The sequence below is a fragment of the Oryza sativa genome, chromosome 8, assembly GCF_034140825.1.
Source record: "Oryza sativa Japonica Group chromosome 8, ASM3414082v1".
NCBI lineage: Eukaryota > Viridiplantae > Streptophyta > Magnoliopsida > Poales > Poaceae > Oryza > Oryza sativa.
The window spans coordinates 22,126,007-22,135,700 of record NC_089042.1 but is presented as its reverse complement, the minus strand read 5'-3'; positions in this window follow the sequence as shown (position 1 = coordinate 22,135,700).

Genomic DNA, 9,694 nt, shown 5'->3' with positions numbered 1-9,694 from the left:
TGGTGCGATCGTTAGAGAGGGTTATGCGAAGGGTCCTGTCACGGCCTCTTTCCGGTATGTCGTGGTGGCATGTCGGCGCACGGGAACGTGTCGTGGGGCTATGTCTTGTGGGTACAGTTGTACACCTCTGATCAGAGTAAAACTATTCGAATAGCCGTGCCCGCGGTTATGGGCGGTCGACCAGATTCACCGTGATTAGTCTCACCCCTAGTTTAGCTTAATGAACTGGTGTAGTTCAGGTGGTTGGTTGGGCCTGTTGCAACGTGGCGTAGCGTTGGACAGTGACTGGTTAATATTGCTTAATTACTACAACTGTTTTTTTCTGTTTTCAACTACTGGTTTTAAATGCCTGCTTTATGCAAATGAACCCCGTAGCCTCCGTTGGTTATATCCTGCATCATACCTCCTCCTCCGGTATGACTTGCTGATTACAGTGGGTAGTACTCAGTCTTGCTCTTTTCCCACACACCAGAGTTGAAGTTCTTCTCAGTTGGAGATGTCTTGAAGAGATTGGTTTCGTCGCTGCCGTCAAGGGTTGCCTGAGGAATGGAATCGCCCGCTGCAGGAGTCAAGTCTTCAGGCTTAGCTCGCTTTTACCTTTTCCGCTGCATTTGTAATCCTTTATATTTTTGTAAGACGTGGATCTGTATGTCAACAATTGTCGTTTGTGTACCCTGGCTGGTCCTGGACAGGGGTTTAATACATATTCAGCTTAGAAATTCTGGTTCGTGAATTTCTGGGCGTGACAAACAAGTAACCTATTTAACAGACCTTGCATTAGTGTTTGACCATATTAAGGGGTTAATTAAGTTGGCAGTACAACAAGTACGGGATGATGTATCGACCATTTTTATGGGTTAACTTATCCTTGACTTGTGGGTAATAGCCTTTGATCTATTTAAATTGAAACCCTATAAGGTTTCTGGCAGATTAAAGACCAAATCATATTATTCCATATGGTATATTCTTTTTTACCTCGTATGGCAATTTGGTCACCTGCGTATATGGTAAAGATAATATTCTCTATTTTGTCATAAAATATGAATATATTTAGTAAAAAAAATGTGAAATAATGGGTTGTGCACATGATTTCGTAGGCATTTTATATTTATAACAAGCAGTATGCTTTTAAATCTTTTTTCGGCGGACATGCATTCTCTAAACTAGGTGATGCCCCACGCTTTGCTGCGGGATTCATGAATATGATAAATATTATCGAAATGATGAAAGTTAAAATGTTGAGAAAATAATGTGAGGAAGATGATTTGACACATACTTGTTGATCTCTATAATATAATACTCCGTTTCTAAATATTTGACGCCGTTGACTTTTTTAAATATGTTTGACCGTTCGTCTTATTCAAAAAATTTAAGTAATTATTAATTCTTTTTCTATCATTTGATTCATTGTTAAACATACTTATATGTATATATATAGTTTTACATATTTCACAAAAGTTTTTGAATAAGACGAACGGTCAAACATATGCTAAAAAGTCAACGGTGTCAAATATTTAGAAACGGAGGGAGTATTATAGATGATGTGTCAATGCTTACATAGGATTTAAAATATGATAGAATAGTAATTGCTAGTGAGAGAAGATGTGGCATACTTGCATGGGATTTTAAATGGGCTAGAATAATATAATTGCTAGTGGGTGATGATGTAGCATGCATGTATGTTGAGCTTTAGCTTCTAATAATTGTTAGTGGGTACCAACTATATAGAAAGTATAGATGAGATGAGTTGGACTTCAGTTCCCTAGTTTATTTTTTATGTTGTAATTTCTTCTATAATACCTTTTGCACACTCTCTCATAGCACTATAAAGTTTATGACTAACCATTAAATTCCTATTCTTCATCAAATCCAATATGTTAATATATATATTAAGAATTCTGACATCGTATTGGAACTTATAAAAAAATTGTTGTATTTAACTCTCTTCAGATCCTGTATTTTCCCCTTGTGAAGCATCCAAATGCAAAATGAACAATCATGGTGCATGCTGAAATTCTACATTTTGAAAAGGGGTTGTCTATACATCTTGTGACAGAAAATCCCACCTCCTATCATTCGAATTTTAGACCATTGGATATGCTTCAAGATTCATGCAGACCACTTAACCTAACTCCTCTCCTCCTCCCCCCATTCCAGATCACGTCGCCACCCTCCTCCTCCCGTCCCACGCGTGATCCACCGCCGCCACCACCCCACCGCGCCGCTGCCCGCCTCGCCGGCTAATCGGAAAGAGTTAACGGCGTCAGCGAGGCCCCCCGGCGAGCCCCCTCCCCCTCCCCTCTCCCCCTTCCCCCCCTCTCTTTCTCCTCAAGGCGGCGACGGCGAGGTGCCCCTACCCCGCCATCTTCCCTGTCTCCGACGGCTCCCTGCCGTCGGATCCGCAACCACTGCCCGCTGCCTCCTAACCGCACGCTTGCTTTGGCCCCGCCGCCGACGCCGGCCCACTGCCCTCCTCCATCCCCGTGGCTTCGGCGGTGCCGCCGCCGCCTCGCCGCCCGCCAAAGTCCACCGCCCACCGCTGGTCCTCCGCTGCCCACGGCCATCCCTCGAAGCCCCGAGGAAATTAACCCCCCCTCTTCCCCCTCGCCCAACCCCTCTCCTACCCTCACCCCAACTCCAAACCCTAACCCGTATGCTCCCTGCCGGAGTTAGGGGTGTCGCCGGCACCGGAGAAGAAGGGGAGCCCGCCAGAGTTGGAGGAGAGAAGCAGATGCACGAATCTTGGCATGGATCCAATGATCCAAAATCTATAACATTTCATTCGAATGACATATAGCAATTCCGTTTTGAAAATCGATCATAAGCATGACTATATAATGGACACATGGTACGTTGTAGCGCCATCTTCAATTATTTTGTGCAATGTTTGACCAATTGTTTGTTGCCCTCACATATATGCACGTCCGTAATTATTATAGGTCATTTTCTCGTTTGCGACATTCCGATTGTAGCTCTTGACACGATTGCTTTTCTCTAAGATATTTACCGAGACAACATGAGATCATATGGTGATTATTTTCTCCATCGGATGATCCCATTAAATAGGATTGTGTACTAAGGCAATTAGATGATGACGTCATGTGTTTTACTGCGAAATATACGGATGAATATATGTTTAAATGTTATAGAAATGGTAAATAGTTTTAGGTTAAATTAATGTGAAGAACAATTATGGTTTAGAATGCTTGTATTTTAGAATGTAATATAATTGTAGATGTGATTACTAGGGTTGCACGTAGTTGAGTTTTAAATGCTTAGTGAAGTGTAACTATTATTATATACAATGTATAGATATAGATAGGATATAAACTGATAATAAAAAAAGGATTTGATGTCCTTAAATAAGGAGGCACCACAAGTTTAGCATAGATATTAGCACCTTAAGGTATCAAGAGCTACCGCAAATTAACATATTAAAAGCTATATATGGTAGCTTCTCATGGACCACAAAATCATTTCTTTTAGGTAAATAAACTCAAAAAATGTCCATTTAAGAATTTTCTGGCATGAAGAAAACTACCACTAAAAACTGTAATATGGTTTTGTATGGCTTTACATGGACGATGTTATATTCACCAGGGATTGCATATGGTGGGACATGCAAGCAAGCACTTCGACTCTCTTTAAGGGCTTCTCGTTTCCCATGAGTCATTGTCAAAATTTAAATTTATGAATTAATTTTGAAGTTTATTTCAGAGTATTTTTCAACACTATTTTTTTAGCATTATTTTTAAGTAGTTAACAATAAATATATAAAAATTTTACTTTAAAATTGTTTTTAAGTAGCTAATAAGCCGTTACTGCTTATAATAATGTATTGCCAACCGATAAGGGCATAAACTCAATTCTCACATCATAAGATTTCTAGTTTTTTTTTTTTACATTTTTTAGTTACTCGTTAAGAATCCAATTGAACAAGATGCCTTAAACGTGGTGGTGAATATGATGACGATGCACCCCTTTTTCACTCTTTTCCAAATAAAAATTTCACCGAGCAGTATGATATGCACAATGGACAAAAGCGTATTCTTTTGTTTTGCTTTTTTTAGTTACTCCCTCCGTTCAAAAAAAAGTCAATATCTGGAGTTTAAATTTTACGTATAAAAAATCAACTTCTACCATTCTACGTACTCTCAACATGTAAAATGATAAGTTTTATTTTTTCAATAACTTTTACGTATCTATCACTATTACTATTTTTTAAAATAATAAGAGATATTTTAATTATTTTCACTCTTCACTAATTTTGTACTGAGATGTTAGGGTTGGATTTTATATGGGACGGAGGGAGTATCTTTTTTGTTTAACTGTAGATTCCGTATCTACGATATATCGAGAGGGTCATTTCATTTCAGTCAGTCTAATCAGCGTGCATGTGCCTCCCTCTGCCCCCGACTCCCCTTTCCACGTGCACTTACAAAAATTCAAATCAAATTCAAAAGAGCTGCAGCGCCAACGTACGCCCTCCGTCCCTATTATGGATTTTGAGTTTTTTTTTTATTGTCTGATCACTCGTTTTATTCAAAAAAAATTTTATACAAATATAAAAATGAAAAGTTGTGCTTAAAGTACTTTGGATAATAAAGTAAGTCAAATAAAATAAATAATAATTCTAATATTTTTTGGATAAGACGAGTGGTCAAACAGTGTAAGCAAAAACTCAAAATCTCTTATATTATGGGACGGAGGGAGTAGACAGGATCCATGAGGTCACCGTCGTGTCAGGCCTCCGACGTCCACCAGCATCGAGCGCCTCGAGATGCTTGACGACAACCACCGGAGGCCAGCAGCATTGCCTCCCCAACTACCAGTCCGTCACCCCCGTCACTTGGAGAGGGTGGCAGAGCCGAAGCTTGCACAGAGGCAGCTGCGGTAGCAGTGAAGTAGCGAAGGTGGCGATGAACCCGACGTCGTCTCGAGCTCCCTCAATGACATTTTCTCCCTTCACGCTACACAGACGACCGCCGCCTTCTCCACGCCGTCACCACTTTCTCTACCAGGACTACAACCATTGGCCTGGAGGAAAGGGGGTGTTAGAAAAAGGGAGGAGGGAAAACAGGATGGCCACGCGAATAGATCTGGTAGCATCTCGACCTCGCCCTCCTTCACCGCCATTGTCGTGCTTCGTTGCCGAACTCCGCCGTTTCTCCCCATCCTCCCTGACCTCGGCAGCCTCCAATGCAGGGAAGCTGCAAAGCTCGCGCTCGAGGAGGCGGCTGTCGATGTGCATCTCCTCCTCATCCTCCGGCACAAGGATGTTGGAGCGTTTGAGCTCGAGCTCAAGGAGGCAACCGCCAACACGCCTCCTCCTTGGTCTCCAACGCAAGGATGCGACAGGTAAGCACAAGCGGAGGGAGAGCGGCATGCTTGTTGTGCTGAGGAAGAGGAGGAAGCCTAGCCAGTGAGTTCGACGGTCGGCCCCCGCCTCGTGATTTAGCAAGGGGAACCCGGGAGGAATCCGGGAGAAGAGAGAGGTAGAGGGGAGAGGGGAGAGATCTCACCGGACTGCCACGCATATACCACTAATTTTTAAAAAATAATTGTTGACTGGACTGTTATGCATATACCACATAGGACCAAAATTACTCCGAATTGAGTTAGGGGGTTAATTATTTGTTAGATTTTAATAGTTGAGAGTGTAAAAATATCTAGTTTTCAAATTTAGAGGGTAATTCGGTCGACAATAATAGTTCAGGGGGTATTTTATACTTTTTCCATTAAAAGATAGTTTCAAGAACAAGAGAGAAAATAGAAAAAAATACTGTACTTATAAAATTGAAAAATCGTGTGTGTATGCTTTATATATAGAAATACATACATTATAAACTTTGTACCTATAAGCTTCTTTATGTATAAAAATATTATGTATGAAATATTTGAATCTGAATTCGAATTTGATCGAGTATGTAAACTTCCGGTATATAAAGTTGAGGCATATAATAATGTACTCTGAAAAAGAAAATAAAAACGATTGCTGTTGGGACCTACCGAGATTTTTTATTTTTGAACCTTTTTATTTTTTTAAATTTTAAAATAAATATTTCCAAAACCTATTTCTAAAATCCGAACCTTTTAGCCCAGTCTAGCGTGGCAAAACAATACTAACATACCACATGTAGCGAGCGTGATAGTTTTACCCTGTCACTGTGGCATGGTAAAATAATGTTGTCACGCTAGTCAGAGCGGCGTGGCCATATAACGTTGCCATGCCAGTCGGATCAGCATGGGCTGGTATGGCCAAAAGGTTCATATCTTAAAAAACAAGTTTTGAAAGGATTTCTTATTAAAAAGAATTAATAAAAAAATCATCGATCGCTCATTATGCCATTCACAATGTGCTTAAAAATTAACTAGTAAAGGAGCTCTATTACATGATTCATCATGTAGTGGTATCATCTGGATAGTAGCTCTGCTGCCGGGCAATAAGCAATAAGCAATAAGTAAACATTAAATTTCTCTCCTCTCTTCTTCACCCATCCATTTCTCTTAAACGTACTAAGGTGGTGTTTGAATCTTCTAAAGATAAAGATGAAAATAAAAATTAAGTGTTTCACGTAAAACGAGATAGTAATAATGTGTGATTAATTGAGTTTTAATTATTATAAATTTAAAAAATGGATTAATCTGATATTTTAGAACAACTTTCATATAAAAAGTTTTCACACGAAACACATTGTTTAGCGGTTTGAAAAGCATGCCACGAGAATCTAAAAGTTTATCTAATTTTTATTAGAGAAAAAAAAATAAGGCCTAAAGATACATCCAACCTATTTCGATCGTTTCTCCCAGTGACTTTTTTTTTTGGAATGCTAGGGGACGGGATACCGTCCCCCAACGGAATAGCTCCTCTTCCACAACGCGATTTCTGCTCACTCGCTGCCGTCGCCGTCCCCCATCACTGCCGCGCCCGTCCCCCGTCGCCTCCGTACGCCGCCGCCACCGCCGCCGCACCCATCCCCCACCGCCGCCGTCGCTGTCCCCCGCCGCCACCGCGCTCGTCCCCCATCGACACCGCCGCCGCCGCCACGCCCATCCCCCACTGCCGTCATTGCTATCCCCCGCCATCGTCGCGCCCGTCCCCCGCCTTCGCCGCCGCGCCCGTCCCCCGCTACCACCGCCGTTGTCGTGCCCGTCCCCTGCCGCCGCCGTCGCCGTCCTCATCTACAAGGGACGGCTGCAGGGGGCCGACCGCGCGGGTCGAGGTGCTCCTCCCCCAACGGGATGCCCAGCTATATCTAGTAGGAATCACCTGATACTTGGTAGGTATCATCCGATACCTCGCAAGTATCGCGCGATACATGGTAGAAATCGTCTGATACTTGACAAGTATCACATGATACCTCGCGAGTATCACGCGATACGTGGTAGAAATCGTCTGATACATGACAGATATCGCATGATACCTCGTGAGTATCACGCGATACGTGATTGAAATCGTCTGATACCTGACAGGTTTCACATGATACCTCGCGAGTATCACGCAATACGTGGTAGAAATAGCATGATACTTGTAAGTATCACTTGAAACGTGTGTAGAATCATTTGATACCTGATACCTACTCGGAATCATCCTGTTGTGTCGAATCGTCTGATACCTGATAGGTATCACACCTGATACCTATTCAGAATCATCCCGTTTTAAAACGGGATTCTGTTATATAGCTTGTTTGGTGTTACCTCTCCGTGACCGTGAGTGCCGCTTTCAGGTGGGCCACCAAGACCGACCACGATGATCTCGCTGTGCAGATGGACGATCGATCGAATCATGCAGCGAAGCAAATGCATACTTCACCAAACCAAACCACACTCCAGGAAAACAGCAACAATTTCGCTATATAGAGGGCCCGTTCTTTTCTCCAACAAGAGTTTGTTTGATGAAGATTAAAATTTTTATGGCACATTTTTTAAACTGCTAAACGGTGCGTTTCGTGTTAAAACTTTTTATATGAAAGTTGCTCTAAAATATCATATTAATCTATTTTTCAAGTTTGTAATAATTAAAACTCAATCAATCATACGTTAATACCATCTTATTTTCTGTGAAAAATTTAATCTTCATCTTTATCTTTGGGATGGGGATAAAAATGAAGATTAAGTTTTTTTACGCAAAACGAGGTGGTGTTAACGTATGATTGATATAAACTTAAAAAATAGATTAATATGATATTTTAGAGCAACTTTTATATAGAAATTTTTCACACGAAACGTACCGTTTAGCAGTTTAAAAAGCATGGCATAAAAATCTTAATCTTCATCCAAACTCTTCTTTTGAGAAAAGAACAGAGAAAAAAAAAACACCACAAGAGTATTCCTGTCTCGCTCTCGTCACCCTCCCTCCCCATGTGGCACTAACCCACACATGCATACGCGCACATGTCACACCATCAACCGTGGAACCTTCTCGATCGCCGCGAAATTTGTACTCACAGCCGTTGTGATGATAGCAATAGAATACACCAGCACGATACGCCGCGCTGTGCCACCACCAGCACAGCAGCAGCAGCAACAGTAGCTCTGTAGCTGCATGTGTCCTGTTTCGGCGGCAACGGCTTTGCCGTTTTCTCCCGTAGCGCACGAAGCCGCGAATCGCCGAGACGAAGCGTCGACGAAGCGTGTGGGAGGCCAGGGACAGACAGAGACGCGAACGGGCGGAGAGCGACGGACGGCGCGGGCGCCGGGCGCGACATGTGGTCCACCCGGGCTGAAGCAAGTACGAGTAGCCGTCCTGTCGTGTCGTGCCGTGGCCCGTGCTGTAGGCGAGGGCCTTGAGGCGAGCAGCGAGCTGAGCCGACCCGCAGCTACCACCCGCCGGCCGCCACCCGGTGACCCGGAGGCCGGAGATTGGACGGGGAGCCTTGGACCGGTGGATTCGGGGTGAGATCACGCGCGCGATTCGTACGCCCAGGGGTCCGACGAGGCGAGGCCGCGAGGGTGTCGCGGACTCGCGGGGTCGCTGTCGAGATGGCCGGGAGAACGGACGGTTTGGGCGCGTATAGCGTGATGGGAACAAGACGGCGACTCGACACGAAACGAGAGGGAAAAATGAATAGGTTAATTAATGGAGCTAGTTTTTCCACAAGGAAAAGTTAAAATAGGTTGATCAGGTCAAGCTTTGCAAGTCTGCTGTCTGCACATGTGTGCCAAGTGCCCAAGTGACAGATCTAAACAGTGTTTAGGAGTAGTAGTATTTTGTAATCACTGGTTTGCATGGAGCCATCTGGCTGTGTTGTTTTTTTAAGACCGACTAGGGCCTGTTCACTTTGATGTAATTTTTAACCATACTATTATTTTTGGTAAAGTTGCTAAAATTTTGGCTATGTTAGTTTGTTGTTAAATTTTATTAAGTACATACGAAATCTTGCCAAAATTTGGCAATTTTGCTAAAATTTTGGTAACTCTTCTAAAATTTAACAACACCAAAACTTGGTAAGGTTGAAAATAGTAGCAAAGTGAACAAGCCCCGAGTCTTGTAGATCATTCACCTACTGGCTTACTCATCATAGGACAAACTCTTATAACTCTCTCGCTTCTTTTGCCAGGTAAAATTGACCGAATCCGAAAGACCAAAACTAAAGGTCAGGAGACTGAGACCGTTTTTTCAATCATTTTCTTTCTCCTTCCTGCATCTTACCCTCTGCTCATGCAGATGAGGTGAGTGCCGTGCCGATAATCA